The following is a 17,604-nucleotide window of genomic DNA, read 5'->3' as shown; positions in this document are numbered from 1 at the left end:
TGATTACTAAAGGGAAAGGAGAAGATGATGAAGAAGAAGAGGAAATCGAGTCAGAAAAAGAAGAGGAGCCTCAACGGAAGAAAGGTAAGGTGATTATCACCAAACCTAAAAAGAAAACTACTACAGTCTTCTCCAGGAGAAAAAGACAGGGGAAGAAGGAACCTGTATTTTTCAAGCCTCCACTCACATTTGAGTCAAGGATGAAGCAACTAGAATAAGGTACTAGCTTCACAAACTTCAAAGCATTGAAGTTTGAGACAAGAACAGAACAGGAGAAAATGCAGATTGAAGAATTGGTATTGAATAAAATGGGAAGATGGAAATACTCTCCTAAAGAGATTGCCTCTCAGATCCCCACAGAGCTATTGGAGAGGTTGCAACCAAGATGGGAAATTGCAACCAAAACTATCAAAGATATCTTTGAGCAAACCCTGAAAAATCTCCTGCCGACTCTCACTGATATAGAAGTGAAGAAATCACTGAAAGATCATGAAGGTAATATGATGATTAGATTTCACACTTGTTTGATACTTATCAAAGACATTGAGTATGTTGTCAATGATGCAACAAACATGTGGAAACATATCTATCATCTACATAAACCCAATGAAGATATTGTTGAAATCAAGGACAATGACAGTAGTGATGATGATATTGAAGATATTCCAGGGGATCTGCACTCAATGATGATAAATGTTGAGGAAGAATTCAAGGAAGATGAAATGGAGGAAGAAGACAAGGAAGATGAGGAAGAAGAAGCTGATCAAGCTAAGGAGGAAGATGATCCTGTAAAAATTGCAGCCAAAGTCATTGCATCTCTTCCTCACTCTCCACCTAAAGTAGCTACATCAACTATGGAGATAGCCTCTACTAGTGAGATTGTGTGCACAACAGCTTCATCAATTGCTCAATCTTCACCTATCTCCTCTCAGCTTCGGGCACCATCTATGCAAGTTTCTACCACTTCATCAACTGAGCTGTAGCCATCTTCATTGATCGAGGCATCATCAGCTACAACAGTAAGCTCATCAGGCATATCAACTTCCACTACAGAGTGTTCAGTAAGTGTACCCACTAGTACTTCAATTTTGACAACTTCATCTAATCCAATTTTTGCATCTGTTAGTTCTCCCATTCCAACCTGTACATCAATCTTGGGAGGAACATCAATTTTTGATACTAAAAGCACTTCTCTCAGTTTTCCTCTAGCTAGTCCTATTCCAGTTTTTTTGGCCAGTCCAGCCTCATCAACTATTGTTTCAGTCTCAAAGGGAAAAGGTAAAGACACTGTAGGAAAAGCAAAAAGATACATGATTTCCAGGAAGGCAGTGGATGAGGAAATAGACTTGGATAAGGACATTATCATTCCTAAGATAGATCTGGATAATGCATCAGTTGATGAAATGAGAATGGTGAGTCAGCTTTTAGATCAGAAGGCAAGACAAAAATAACTGAGGCATGAGAGAGACCAGGAATATAGTATTATTGAAAGTGCTAAGAATATTCTAATAGAGGCTATAGGTGTTGAAGTAGATTCTACTCAACACATTTTGATTCAGTTAGAAGAGGCTGTATATAAATTCAATAAAGATACCTTTGGCCAAGAAAAATTGATTGCAAAGGCAGAGAAGAAATTTGACAATAAGGTGCTTGAGCACATTGCTCAGCATATTGCATTAAAACAGGTAGAACTGTCTACAATTTTGAGTAATTTTGAACATTCTTTTAAAAATGTAACTTCACTTTTTGGCAAACTTTGTGATGTTACTGAGTATACTAAGGAAATCAAAGAAAAGTTGAATAAAATTGATGAGGATATGAAGGTCGGTGCACAAATGTTGCAGCTTGACCACAGTTCAAGTTCATCCCATCATCTCAAAATAAGATTTTTGTTAGAAAAACTGGCAGAATTGTTGAGAGAGGAAGCAAGGATCAAGTGTACCCTGATTGACATCCAACATATGATCCTTCCTATCATGGACACAATGCAAAAGCATATTACCCATTCCAAAACATTGATTCATGACAAAAACTTCTCAATTGTAGATCATATGATTGAACTATCTATAGAAGTTCAAATAGCACTCTCCACTAGCAAACTTTTGCAAGAAAATTGGGATAAGACATTGGCTCTTATTCTCAAGGTACATTCTGAGTTTATCTCTCATTTTGGACTCTCTGTGTAAATATATATTGTTTAATTTGGCATTATTGTCAAAAAGGGGGAGATAGCACACTTCCATGAGATAATTGTGAAAGAGATATGTGTAATAACTTGTAAATACTGTGCATATTGTATGGGGGAGATACATGTAAGAAAGATATGTGTAATAAGACTTGCAAAGATCAATTTTGAATATTCAGAACTGTATGTCTATTATTTTTTCACATAATTGTTTTTTTCACTAATGCCAAAGGGGGAGATTGTTGGCATAAAGTTATTTGCCATAGTGACAACACTCATCTTACAATTCTAACCGAGTAATACAGTTCACACCGAGTAATACAGTGCAGACTGAATGATGGCAACACAGTTCAAACCGAGCACTGAAGACACAGTTCAAACCGAGCATTGGAGACACAGTTCAAATCAAGCACTGAAGGCATAGTTCAACCGAGCATCAAGACACAGTTTTAACCGAGTAAAGTTGCACTTAGTATTAACCGAGTGAGGAAGCACTCAGTGATGACCGAGTAAAGTTGCACTTAGTATTAACTGAGTGAGGAAGAACTCAGTAATGACCAAGTGAGGAAGCACTTAGTGATGACCGAGTGAAGATGCACATAGTATTAACCGAGTGAGGAAGCACTCAGTGATGACCGAGTGAGGAAGAACTCAGTGATAACCGAGCTCAGGAGGTTATCAAAGAAGTTAGTTTTTACCGAGTGACACTATATCTACCAAGTCACCAATGGTTATCGAGTTCCAGGCAACGTTGTATGACTAGTATGAACCGAGCCCGTACCTCTACCGAGTGCATGACGATGTCGAGTAACATAGTGGATGTCGCGTATCAGAAGGCCATCAATTCTGTCTGAAGAACCCGAGTTTATTTTACCATTTGGCTGACTCAGTTATATTTTGTTTACTTGTGTTTGGTTGACCTTGCATGAATAATTATTGGAATGGTATATATATATGTAATATATTATAGACATTCAAGGCGATATAGATTTTCAAGAAGACGTACAAGATATTTGGATGATAGTGTGAATTCATCAGCAGAAAAGAATACTCAGCAAGGTCTACCAGGAGTAGAAATGATTTCATCAATCACAGAAGGAGATCTACAATAAAGAACTCAGTCAAATTGTAAGTTGATTTGTTGGTTCATCCTAACAGGTGAATCATTTTTGTAAATCTTTTAACAAGGTAGACTTAGTCGTCTTTATTCAAATCTCCTAACAGAGTGCATACTTATAAAGTATGTTTGTAAATCCTCTAACAAGGTGGATCTAGCAATCCTCTATGCTCCTAACAGGGCAGATCACCAGAAGTGATCACTGTAAGCCTTAACCAGCCAACTTCATACTGAACTAACGAAGCTTTTTAGGTATCATCCCCACCCCAGTTTTACTTTCTATTTTGGAAGGTTTCTGGGTCACCAAATCTCTGTGCATATATGGTTTTAATGTTTAACAGTTTTTATGCAGCAGGATAGATAAGTAAATGTTGTGTATGGTTGACTTAAAAAGTTTTGTTGTTACTGATTCACCCCTCCCCTCTTAGTAACCTATTATATCTTGAATATTTCCAACAGAAACATCTCACAATATAGGATTAACACAAAGAAACTAGTGGTGGAAAAAAGGATCCACAAAGGAGAGAACCCAAACATGTATTATCTTCAATTATATTAGATTACAATAAGTTTACTTTCATCACTTGTTCAATGTATTTTGATGTGATATCACTTTATTAATTCTTTACCTTGCAAAAATCCATTACATTATACTAACCCAAGGCATAAATATATAGAAAATTTGATGTAGACAACAATTGTAAATTTGCTTTATCTTTTCTCTTGTTGTTAAAGGGTTTTGGGGGCCCTTCAAAACCTAATTTTACCATAATCTAAAACAATTGTAAATTTTTGAAACAAGAGGCATAAACCTTTCTGAAAAAATTACACCTATTAGATAGCTAAGAGGGGAGGGGTGAGTCAATTATCCAATAATTGGTATTAGAGAATAGTATTAACTGAGTGAGTGTAATGTTAACCAATCAAGGGAAAGCTGAATAGCTTCTAGAAGAATCAATTTGATGGTGACATTTGATGACAATATGGATTGATCATGAAGTTTCTAAGATAAGTACAAAGTTTTTTATGAGGTCTACGATGGGAAAAATTCAAAGAAGATCTGATGATGGAGATTTAATGATTTGAAATGGATCTCAAAGTTCAAGGTCAAAGTGTGATACTTGGGTGTCTATATACAATGAATCTAAGTGGATAAAGATCAAATGATTATGATTAAGAAGAAAAGTATTGGAAGATTTCGTGAAGTAGTAATAAATTATCTATTTAAGGGATGAACAAGTTTTTATCAATTTTTTAGTGAATAAGAAGAAAGGAGGAGTCACTGAGAAGAGTTGTATTGCTAGATCAAGCAAGTGAAATGCATACTTGATGTGTATGTGAGTGGATTAGCTAGAAGGAAGAAAGAGGAAGAAATAAAGTAAAAAGATGGGAAAATAGATATCTAAAACAATGAAGGTAGTTAAATTACTTATTAGATCATTTCACTATTACTCTATAACAATTGTAGTAGAAAATATCTTAACCGAGTGGACTTAGCAGTCTCATTTGTAAGTCCTTTTATGGTAGCATTTTTTTTTTTTTTTTGTAAGTCCTTTAGAGAAGACCACTCAAAATTAGGAGTGATAAGGTCTAGATGATCTTTGGTTTAAATCCCCTAATAGGGTCACATCTAACCATGTATATGTAACCTTTAACAACTTGGTAGGCTCCAAATGAAGCTCACTTCAAAAGAGTAAAATTTTGGGTTTCTAGTTCCTAGGTGTTTTTTCCCTTCACACGGTTTACATGTTAAAATACTTGTGTCAAAATGTATGGATGTTGATTATGTCATGTGTTATTTCAAGTTACAAATTGGTATATACATGATTAAATTATCTAATACTCAGTAGATTAAAATAATAAAGTTAATTGCTTACTAATAATGACTAATCTAAATATAATTGTGAAGTTTTGATCTACTACCAATCTTATATATTGAAAGCATAAAATGTTAAGTTGTTGACAATATATAAAGGACCTAAGGATAACTAATTCACCCGGCCTACCCTCTTAGTTATCTAACAATTGGTATTAGAGCTAAGTGCTTAAAGGAGAAAGTTTAAGGGACTTAAGCTAAAGATATGAAGATGTATAAGAGAGAGGAACCTAAGCTTTACAAAGAGAACTTCACATCATGGAAAAGTAGGACGAGGTTGTATCTATTTGGATCTAGAGACTATGCATTATATTATTTGGATAATGAGTACACACCTCCACCCTCTCCTATGGTGATAACATAATAACTTGATGATAGGGTATGTGCAAGATCATGGTGTGCCAAAAAGTGGCGATGTGAAAAAAATAGAGGTTGAAGACGTCCAAAAATGCTTCAAAATCTACTCTAACTTTTTTCCACCTATCTAGGTACCAAACTTGGAAGGTAAAGCTGAGCCTTATTGGATATCCGATAATCACAATCCCACAATTATAATTATTATAATGTAATATATTATTATTATTATTATATAATAACAATATAAAAATATTATATTATAATAGTATAATATATTATTTAATATTATATAATATAATTTTATTATTATTATATTATAATCATATAATATTATTCTATAATAATATTATTATATTATAATATTTAATATTATAATATATAGTAATGTAATATAATATATATATATAATATAATATAATATAATAATAAAAAAGTAATATGTAATAATATATAATATAATAAAAAGTATAATATATTATAAATTATAATAATATAATATAATACATTATAATAATATAATATAATAATAATATTATTATATAATATAATAAAATATAATATAAAATATAATAATAAAAAAGTAATATATTATAATATAATATATAATAAAAAAAGTATAATATATTATAAATTATAATAATATAATATAATAATAATTTATTACTATATATTATAATATAAAATATATATATATATATATATATATATAATATAATATAATATAAAATATAATATAATGTAATATATTATATATAAAATATCATATAATAATAAAAATGTAAGATATTATATGTTATAATTAATATATAATATATCAGATATCCGATATCTGTGTACAACAAAAAACAAAAAACATAGACCCGCGGGCCCATTATTACATTATTTGGGGTTAGTTTTTTGCTAGGGCGATCGGATATACGATTGAATATCAGATATCAGATATTAAGGTATGTTTTTTTTCCCAACTCATTTTTAACCTAAATTCAATAGATTTTAGCATGATTTTGTTTGTTTTAGTTGAATCTAGGGTTTTTTTTGAAAAAAATGGTTAAAATTAAGGCTTTTTTTAAATATATATTACGTTTTGCAATTCAATAGGAATGGCTGATCAGAATGATGACACTGAGGTAGGGAATAATATTCCTTCTAACCCCCCACCAAATGATCCAGTACCCCCACAAAATCATCCACCAAATGATCCTCTACCCCCTCAAAACCCTCCTTGAATCGAGGATTTGATAAATGAAAATCTCACCGAGTTGAGAGGTTTGCATAGAACATATAATAATGTACCCGCATTGGCTCCTATGTTATCCATGTTAAACACCATAATGGATAACATTGAAACCCTTACAAAACAAAAAAATGTCACTCTTCATTGGCGTGATGAAATGCACAAGATGTTTGATGATGGTTTGGACTATGATGAGGTTGTAGGCCTCAACATAACCAAAGATGATTTGGCTAGCCTTTTTGCGAACCCAAAAATGAGTTTACTAGTCGACCCAAAAAAATCCAAACTATCCATTAAATGGTGCACAAATGATGCCATACGTGCAAACTTTTGGGATCGTTGGTGGATGGTCTTTGATATCCCTCCACGTGGAAATTTAGACATACCATTTTATTTCCTTAGAAAATTATATGCAAAATTTGCATTGAAACTTAAAGTGAACTATTGGAGCATGAAGCCCAACATGGGCTTAGGACTAGGAGTTCCTCAGGATAGACCCTCTTCCCAATGGAAGAAAGCTGGCACTTTTGTCCCTCCCACTAATATCTCCCCTCCTCCTCGAGTGTAGCATCTAGATATTATGATAGAGGCTAGCTCTCAGACCATCAGAGCCATTCATAGGTTGAGTAGCGTAATGATATCTCAAGCTAGGTCAGTCCTGCCTCCTTGTGTTGATGATGCTGGTGCTAGTTCATCATCGGCTAGCTCATCATACGTTTGTGTGCCTCACACTTGCATTGCATGCAAGAATATTTGCATGGGTCCCATAGGTGACCTTCATGAGTATCATTTTGTATTAGATGAGGATACACCAAACACATGCGTAGAGGCTATAGACCTTGATGTGAGAGAGGAGGGGAATGCAGAGCCATGGACTCCTTCGGTGTTGGTACGTGTATACTTTTTTTTTATGACATATGTGATTTAAAGTTAATTTTTATAGTAGAGTAATTTTAATTTTTAAGCCATATTGACTTTTATATGTATGTGATCTTCATTCATGTTTAGTTGATGATCGAGGAGGAGCTTAGACAAATTGATGATGCCACCCTCTCGACCATTTCATTTGGCCTTGAGACATCTACGGTACATTATGTTGTGTTCACATTTTTTTTCTATTTGATATTGTAGCATATATGGTTGCTAAACTTTCTTTTATCTTGTAGGTACCACCTGTCCAGGGGGACAAAGTGTGGGGGGTGAGCCAGCACCCATTGACAAAGGAAAGGTAATTAGGTGCTTTCTATTTGATTAAATATCGATGCATTCTTGTAACATGTTTTTGGTAATCCCATTTAATTGCATTCTTTATTGTATATCGGGCATGCCTACTAGCGATGAGCATGTATAGATTCTACATCGTAGACCATTTCCATTCGCATTGAGAGCCCCATTGTATGTATAACTATCATTTTTTTGTATTATCCTTATCTTCATAAATAGATTCAAAACTGATTTCTATGATATTAAAAACTACTATTTTGTATCTCATAGGAGACTCCTAGTGCACAGGAGGTCTGACGGGAGAGTTATGTAGATTTGATGATGCAGCCACTCTCTCTGGAGGAGGAGCCTACAATAGTTAGTTGTGGTTTGAATTCATGATTAAATATATTATAAATTTAGCATGCTATGAATTATAATGTTATGGTTTAAATTGTAGATTCATCTGACAAACGTATTTGAACATATATAGCCCACAATTAGAGAGATAGAAGCATTGTCGAGGGCATATGAGAGGACTCCTGACCGGCACAGGAGGTCAACAAGAGAGGTATTTATTATGAAATTTTTATAGTATAAATCTTCATTACAAAAAAGATCATTATGTATTTGAGTAATTCAATGTTAGATACAAAGAATCATATAAATTTAGTAGTTTAACTTTGGGTTTTCCATTTTTGTTTATGTAGGAAGCATCTGATCCACCTAGTGTAGCGAAGAGGCTACATTTTGATCATCCACCAGCACCCTAGGATAGTATAGTTGTCATAGGATGCATCATGAGACATTTTGAGATAGCATATGCCACATTGTATACATAAACATTGATATTATACACATTCTGATGGCATGATCAGCCACATTTTGTATATGGATCTATGTATTTTGATATATATTTGAGTACTTTATCTATGGATACACTGGTCTAATTGATGAACGAATGAAAAATACAGAAAAGCAGACATCCATTTAGTTTTTCAATCATCAATTTTAAATTTTGCTTTTAACATGTTCATTATTAATAAATGGTATATTACAGTTCCAATTTTTATTATTGATTCATATTATATGAGTAGTGGTTTATACAGATTTATGACTTATAAGAATGTATGGTCTATTTAACACTTATTGCATTCTAGCAATGCTGATATAAATGAAAAAACTTCTTAAAAATCTCCAACCTTGCACTACTCTAACTCAAAACCTATTTAACCATAAAATTTTCAAGATCAAAATCAGTCAATTCACTAGCCCATTTAAAAATTAATATCATATGAATTCAATATTTATTCCCAACGTCCCTGGCATTGGAAAAGTCTTATTCTGAGTGGCTGAGCTAACCAAATGCTTTTAACATATATTTTGTCTTTTAAATGTAAACTGTAATAATATAAAAAAGATGTGTGACTTATACAAATAATAATAAGAATAGAAGACATATAAGTAATTTTTGTAACATTAAATACTAACACATGATGCTAGATTCTCGAAGAAGCGCCTCAGCCTTCTTACTTATTGTTTGTTACTTAACCCTTTTCTAAGCATACTTACATGTTGACTTTCTATCACACCCACCTTTGATAACTAAGCATTTGTTAAATGAGGAAAAGGAAGTTGTTATCACAAACTATAAAAAAGGTATACAATTTTTGAGGGATATCAAATTTTTCTGCTTAGGCAAGGTTTTAAATTCACCTTCTATTTCACACGCAATTGTCTTTTTATTAAAAATATTATGGTGCTTACAGACTTGGAGTAGAATGCTAATAAAGTTAACATGTGATGTTATTTGTTTTTTTCGCAGTGGCAGTTTGGTCCAAGAATTTTTAAGAAGGTTGCAGTGCAGAGATCATGTTTGATAGTTGACCAAGATCCTTACAAATTTTGCAAAGAGGAAATTGAGATTATCTAGTGTAGGACAATAGATTTCTCAGCATTCTATAGCATTGGATAGTCAAATGCATTTTTTCTAAAACTTCCTGATGGTATCGAGCTTACTAAAATCATTGAAAGCTTGCCTCTGCATAGAGCAATGACAGAGCAACTTATTCTAGAAAATGGCAATTCATTTTCTCCCTTTCCATGTATGGTTCTAGTTGTTAATGTTCTAGAGGGTGTTAATCTACCTTACAAAATACTATTTCAAATCAACTCTCTTATTCATTGTGGGATACTCAGTGGCCCAACACTGAATTGTCACTTTTTTGATTTGCTAAATAATGAGAAGAAATCAGCTTTGCACATATGTCTAGCCTTAATAGAACTACATAAATTGAATTCGACATGTTTCGACCTATAAACATGGCTTCAAAATCAAGTAAAGAAGTTGCAAACTAGTCAAAATTAGTTGAAGTCTCTGACAATTTTTGGACATAATGACACATTGAAATTCCATCGGCCCTAGTTACTCCAACTAGGGTCTACTTTTTGGGTCCCGACTTGAATATTTCAAGTCGAGTGACAAGGCATTTTTCAAAGTATGTTGATGATTTCCTCAAAGTCTCTTTTGTGGAGGAGGATTTTAATAAGCTTCATTCAATTACTTTGACTGCAAAAACTAAATATGGTTTTCATGCAAGACCACAAAGATCACAAGTATATGATAGAATATTGTCAATTTTGACGGAAGGCATTACAATAGGCAACAAAATATTTGAATTCCTTGGCTTCTTGACCAATTAGTTAAGGGAAAATTCAGTCTGGATGTTTGCTTCAAATGACGAAGTTACTGCCAAGTCCATCAAAAAATGGATGGGAAATTTCCATTGTACAAATGATTCAGCCATACATGCCACAAAAATGGGGCAACCATCTAACTCTTTCAAGTAAACATTAAATGTTTGAGATCATGAAGTTTCCCTTATTCCTGATAGTTACGTTCATATAGATGGTATCAACTACTATTATTTAGATGGAATCAAGAAGATTTCTTTATGTCTAGCAAAGCAAATAGCTCGTATTTGTTGATTGAGTATGCCTCCTCCTTCAATGTTCCAGATCGATGTGCCAAATCCAAACGAAATGTGATCTCTCAAAAATGAGATAGGTTATTTTAAGCCTCAACATCACCATCCTGTAGCATTTGACAGTTCATTGATAACCCTCACAAGCTCTGAGTTATGACCCTCAGAAGATCGACCTTGAAATGCACTTAGAGAACCTTGGGGACTCCTCGGTACAGGGTGGCTACGGATGATGGATGGTCTTCATTGCTAGAACAAGGGAGTCACTTGGTTTCACTTGCCCACTTGGAGCTAATGGAACTAGTGATTCAATGCCAAGATCAGCAGTTTCAAAGTTGCGCTATGGTGCACCTATGAACTAAGACACACTGCGAGTTTTGGCATCAAGTGAGATCATTGTGCCGAATCCAAATGAAATATGATCTCTTGAAAATGAGATAGGTTATTTTAGGTCTCAACATCACCATCCTATAGCATTTGATAGTTCATCAATAGTCCTCATGAGCTCCAAGTTATGACCCTCAGAAGATTGACCTTGAAATGCATTTAGAGCACCTTGGAGACTCCTCAAAACGGGGTGGCCGCGGATGATGGATGGTCTCCATGGATAGAACAAGGGTGTGACTAGGATTCACCCACTCAATTGGAGCTAATAGCACTAACGATTTGAATGCCTATGGGTTCCCTAACCCCAAAAGCCTCAATTCACCTTCTCAAAACCCTTGTTCCTAGGGCATCACCAATCTCACATTTACCAAGCCTTCTTGGGCTAATTCAAAATTTAGACATCTATGTTTTATCACCATAAACATGAATCAACTCACAAACATTTCCCTCTTTAAGGAAAATCTCTTCCTATAAGACTGTCCCCTCACTTTCAACCCTTGTTTTCACCCTCTTATGTTTGGTAGCCACCAATTATTCTAGTTGGTTGATCATTTCAGGGTTAGAAGACATTATACATGTTAGGACAATGGCATTCCATGAAGAATCAAGTAAGCATTTCATGGAATGACCATGATTAGATGAAAAAACTATCAAAATGCTTATGAAAAGGATTGCTGTAGCCAACAATCAGCAAGTTAGATGAATAACCCTTCAAAAAAAAAAATCAAAACTTGGTCCTAAACTTCTTTACAGATCTTAGAAGATGCCTCAATGCATTAGAATATCATAAAGAACTCAAAAAATCCAAAGAACCTTCAAATTGCTATTAAAATCCAAGCTTTTTTATTCAAAATTCTAAATCAGTCCGTACATACTGCCCTTACAGTCTGTACAAACACTATTTATAAGTTTCAAGGGACGGTTAATAACCCCCTCAACCACCTCCAATTGGTCTCACTTCCTATTCCTTCATAAAATTTAAACTATGGAGTTTCTCTCCAAAATGCTCATGTAGCCGTTACATTCAAGATTTGAATTTTCTAAAGCAATAAGCTAAATTTTAAGTGACTTATTGAATGTTTCAACTTATGAAATGACTTGAGATTATTATGAGACCTTATTAGGACCTATCTAATGACTCACTTACCCTATGAAAACCTAGACATTGCTAAAATTCAAATCTCATGGTCCTTTACAACTTTTCAATATGAAAGTCTTTCAAAACATTATACAATATTATGACTCTTTATGCTTTCAAATGCCATGATTGGTTGCAAAATGGAAGAAATCAAGTATTCTAATTGTTCATCCATACTTTCTTAATTTTTCTTATTTGATTAGTTTGAGAAAAATAGTTTTAATAATCATAATGTCAGCTTTATGTCAAATAAGAAAAAAGCCAAACTTGAAATAAGATATCTGCAAGCAATTATTTTTCATATAGTTATAAATTCTCTTAAAATTGTCCTTATAGCCTTGTATCACATGCAAATATGATTTGCAAGAACTTGTTCAATATCTTCCTCTTATAATTCCTTACAAAGAACGTACCAAAATAAAAATTAGAATGTGCAACTAATTTAACCTATATTTTTCATTATTACAAAAACCATATACAAAAAAAGTTCACATTTTACATCATAATACATCATAAATCTTAGGAATTCTCCCCAGTACCACCCCCCCCCCCCCCCCCCCACAACTCTTCATGATGCACCTACATTCCAATATGATACAAAAATTAGTAACTTATTGTATTAAACAAGATAATCATCAGTTCATTGAATCATTATGAAGAAAATAACATAAGAAGTAAATATACCTAGTTGAGTGTTCCAATAGGGTCCTCTCTCTGTTTTAGGGTCTCCAACAGGGCTTCATGATCAACATTAGCAATAGTAAAAAGTTCTTTTACTTTTGGTCTTCCTTGATGCTTCAACAACTTTACATTTGTTGCTATAATAAGATGCGAATATATGAGAATTATTTTGTGCTTCTGATAGTCTTCGAATGCAGGAATTTCATTCCTTCTAAGCATGTATGTCTGCAGCCATGTTCCAGCAACAACCATTGAACCAGTAGGATATGTGAATCCATCATCATCTGTGATCAGTTGTGCAAGTTTTTTTTTACCTCTTACACAACATGCTAACCAATAATCAGATTTCTCATCATTCCCTTGTGGTACAACCAATGCAAAGACATGTCCTAGCTGAAGTAGATCTAATAGATGGTTATGCTCAAGTGAACTTTCCATGTCATCATTTTTGATAGAGGGTATGATAGACAATGGAGAAAGATAATGTGGAGCCCATGTTTCCACCCACTCACTTGACTCACAGTGATCCCAATCACACTGAAAACAACTAGGACAAAACCAAGCTAGCTGTCGTGTCCAAATGGTCCATGTACTAGAATCAAAGCTCAAGAATGAATGCATTTTTTATGAGTCTCTCACTGTAGCACAATCTAATCTATCAGCTATAGACTCTTCCTCAACCAACCAAAAGAACCTGTGTACCACTGAATCAAGAGTCCCCCCCTATGATAATGGTAAACTACACCAATCAATAATGCTACAAGCATCAAGAAGCTCTACTGCTGAAATCTTTAGTTGCTCCTTAACTAGAGCTCTCTTCACACATGCCCCTGCTCCATCATGTTCCCCTTTTCCATGGCCAAACTCAAAAAAAATTCAAATATGAGGCACCCCTCTCTCTACGTGCATCCTACACAACCAATAAAACATGCGAGCATTCTTGAATTGACCTGTACATTATCTGACCAAATGATATGTCTATCCATAGCAATTGCATGCTCATGTAAGAAATCAAAATAATTCTTGAAACAATGTTGCACAAACTCATGAGAGTGAGATCTATCATCACTCATATAAAAATGATACTCTCTAATAATCTTTCGATTATCTTCTACACTATCAGGGGCATGTCTATATGTTATGTGAACAAAAATAACAATCTGAATAGAGTTGTAATACTGAGATTGTGTCTCATTTTGAGGTTGCAATGTGTAGTTCTTGGCAAAATCAAAAACCGATATAATAGTGCCAATGGGAAAAGTCTCCTTGCACATTCTAAATTATTGATCCAAACACTGAGACCTGTGACTATGTCTTGCACACTTGTAAAAAAAATTTGCCTTGAAATCTGAAATAAAACTAGCCACATTGATATCTTTTCCAACCAATTCACTTCTAGAGCTCTCACCTCCACTCTCCAATGTGTATTTACCCATTTCATATACCTTTTTTTCACCATTTTCTTTCCAAGATCTTGTTCGCACCCTCCATGGAAACATGTGCCAAACTTGGATAAGCCACCATATTCTGAACACTTCTCATTTGAGCAAGCATTTCTATAAAAGAAATAACCATCAACTCTATGATATAAAATTTGATCTAGCAAGTCTCTTGATGATTTTGGAAACCCACTAGCACCACAATCCTCCAACATTTCTTTACTATGCAAAGTAGAATGGATGGAGCGTAATAGTTCATGGTGCATAGAAAACTCAACATGATATTTGCAAAAACATGTGTTTCAAATTTTGAGTGGCACACAATAAAATGGCTTCAAATATTCAAAAGCCCCTTGTGATATATGAAGACTTGGATGAATCTCTCTAAATTATTTGAACAACATAGTTTTACTTACCTCCAAATAGTGTTTAGGATGTAGCATGCGGTCTCTGATGCCAATTCTCAACTTTAACACATCTTTAGCATTAGGTGATACTCGTGAATTAGAGTGCCAAAATTGTGTAATTTCTTCCTTCACATCATCAGATAGCTTCTTATCAAAATGTGGAAGTCTCCCACCAAATGCCCATGTTTCATTTTGAAGAGGATCATCAATTTTCTCTCTTCGACTAAGTGCTCTTCTCAAAGTAGTACGATTTAAATTCAAATCAATACAAGTTTGTCTCATTTATCTACCCTTTCTCAAATGATGACTTACCAAAGAGGTTGTAATAACCCTTTGAGCAACTCTGTTATCCTTCTCCATGCTATTTTTCTCAATGCTATTGAGAGCACTGAAAAGATTCTTCACAATAATGGTATTTCTTTCCAAATTTCTATTGACACAAATCTTCAATTTGGAAAACATAGATCTCATCATTTGCATATTTAATAAGTGCATGAAAAGCTGACATTGCTCTACCACTGTCTTGTTTCCGAAAACAATCTTATATAGTCTTGAAGCCCATAACCGAATGGTTCTTTCTAATTTTTTCCCTTCCAAACTAGTAATAATCATTTCATCAATTTCAATTATCCATTTTGGCATTTTAGAACCTTCATATCGATTATAATTAGGAGATATGTAAGGTTCTTGTGCATTAGGTTCCTATGCATTGTCATGTTCGACATAGTCAATTATGTAATTTGGATTATGACTTGGTAGCATTTCGTCTTCAAAATTTTCATTCTCTAAATTTTCAATTTTGGCATTATCATTTTCAACAAGCACATTTTGTTTCCCCAACTGTACATTTCATTATCTGACTTTATGATTTCACCTTCAACTAATTCATTGTCAACTTGACTGATATTTAGCATACCTTGTCTTTTTCTACAGTGTTCCATTTTGTCCCTTTCCCTATATGCCACAATGTCTTCATTGGATATCTTCCTTTTGCATTTAGCCTTTCAACGACTACTACTCCCCATTCAAATGACAATATCAGACACCTAGAGTTATATTTTCAAACTTTTTTCGATTGGTTGGGCCCCAAAATGCAACTTTCTATAAAACTCGTGAAAAACAAAACTCAAAAAGTGATGTTCTTGGGTCTGCAAGGATAGGGAATATGTTGGAAACTGATGCCAGTAATATTGGAGATCCGATTTCAAACTGAATATCCGATATTAAATTGGATATCTGATTTCAAATCGGATATCCAATATGCCTCCTAAAGACATTTTGGAGGGAAAACCAAGTTTGTGAGTTAATAGTTTATAACTTATCAATTATTTGAGTTATATTACTATGTAAAAATATATTCTAATATATTATATATATAATAACGTAACGTAAAGATATAACATATAATCCATTAATATATAATAATATATTATGTTATTCTTATTATAATCTAAAAATATAATATATATTATTATATTATATTATTATTATTTTTCCTATATTTTTATTAAATATAATAACGTTATATATATATGTTATTAATATATAATAATATATTATCTTATTAATATTATAATCTATAAATATAATATATATATATATTAATATATATGTCCCTAGGGGTCCTTGGACCCCTAGGGACATAATAGAATCATTCTTATGGGTCAAAGGGGGTCATAGGTTGACTTATGACCCCCTTCGACCCATTACATGATGACATATGTCCCTAGGGGTCATAGGGCCCCTAGCGACATATTAGAATCATTCTTATGGGTCAAAGGGGGTCATAGGTTGACCTATGATGCCCTTTGACCCATTACATGATGACATATGTCCCTAGGGGTCTTAGGACCCCTAAAGACATATTAGAATCATTCTTATGGCTCAAAGGATGCAATAGTTTGACCTATGACCCTGTTTGACCTATTACATGATGACATATGTCCCTAGGGGTCCTAGGACCCCTAGGGACATATTATAATTGTTCTTATGGGTCGCTTATTACATGATAACATATGTCGCTAGGGGTCCTAAGGCTCCTAGGGACATATTAGAATCGTTCTTATGGGTCGAAGGGGGTCATAGGTTAACCTATGACCCCCTTCGACCCATTACATGATGACATATGTCCCTAGGGGTCCTAGGGCCCCTAGCAACATATTAAAATCATTCTTATGGGTCAAAGGACCTATGACCCATTTCGACCTATTACATGATGACATATGTCCCTAGGGGTCCTAAGACCCCTAGGAACATATTAGAGTCGTTCGTATGTGTCATAAGGGGTCATAGTTTGATCTATGACCCTATTCGACCCATTACATGACAACATATGTCCCTAGGGGTCCTAGGACCCCTAGGGACATATTAGAATCGTTCTTATGGCTTGAAGGGGGTCATAGGTTGACCTATGACCCCCTTTGACTCATTACATAATGACATATGTCCCTAAGGGTCCTAAGTCCCCTGACCTATGACCCCTTTCGAACCATTACATGATGACATATGTCCCTAAGGGTGCTAAGTCCCCTAGAGACATATTAGAATCATTCTTATGAGTCAAAGGGGGCCATAGGTTGACCTATGACTCTTTTTG

The 17,604-nt window shown here is 34.1% G+C and overlaps 1 pseudogene; it reads left to right on the top strand.

Moving 5' to 3' along the window:
* The window catches only part of LOC149548362 (RNA-dependent RNA polymerase 2-like), a 76,387-nt pseudogene extending 65,367 nt beyond the window's left edge, over positions 1-11,020 (top strand).
* The last annotated feature ends 6,584 nt before the right edge of the window (positions 11,021-17,604 follow it).

The sequence above is a fragment of the Cupressus sempervirens genome, chromosome 7, assembly GCF_028749045.1.
Source record: "Cupressus sempervirens isolate cs-2001-9-10 chromosome 7, ASM2874904v1, whole genome shotgun sequence".
Classification (NCBI taxonomy): domain Eukaryota; kingdom Viridiplantae; phylum Streptophyta; class Pinopsida; order Cupressales; family Cupressaceae; genus Cupressus; species Cupressus sempervirens.
The sequence above is the reverse complement of the archived record's forward strand: the minus strand, read 5'-3'. Positions and strand labels throughout refer to the sequence as shown.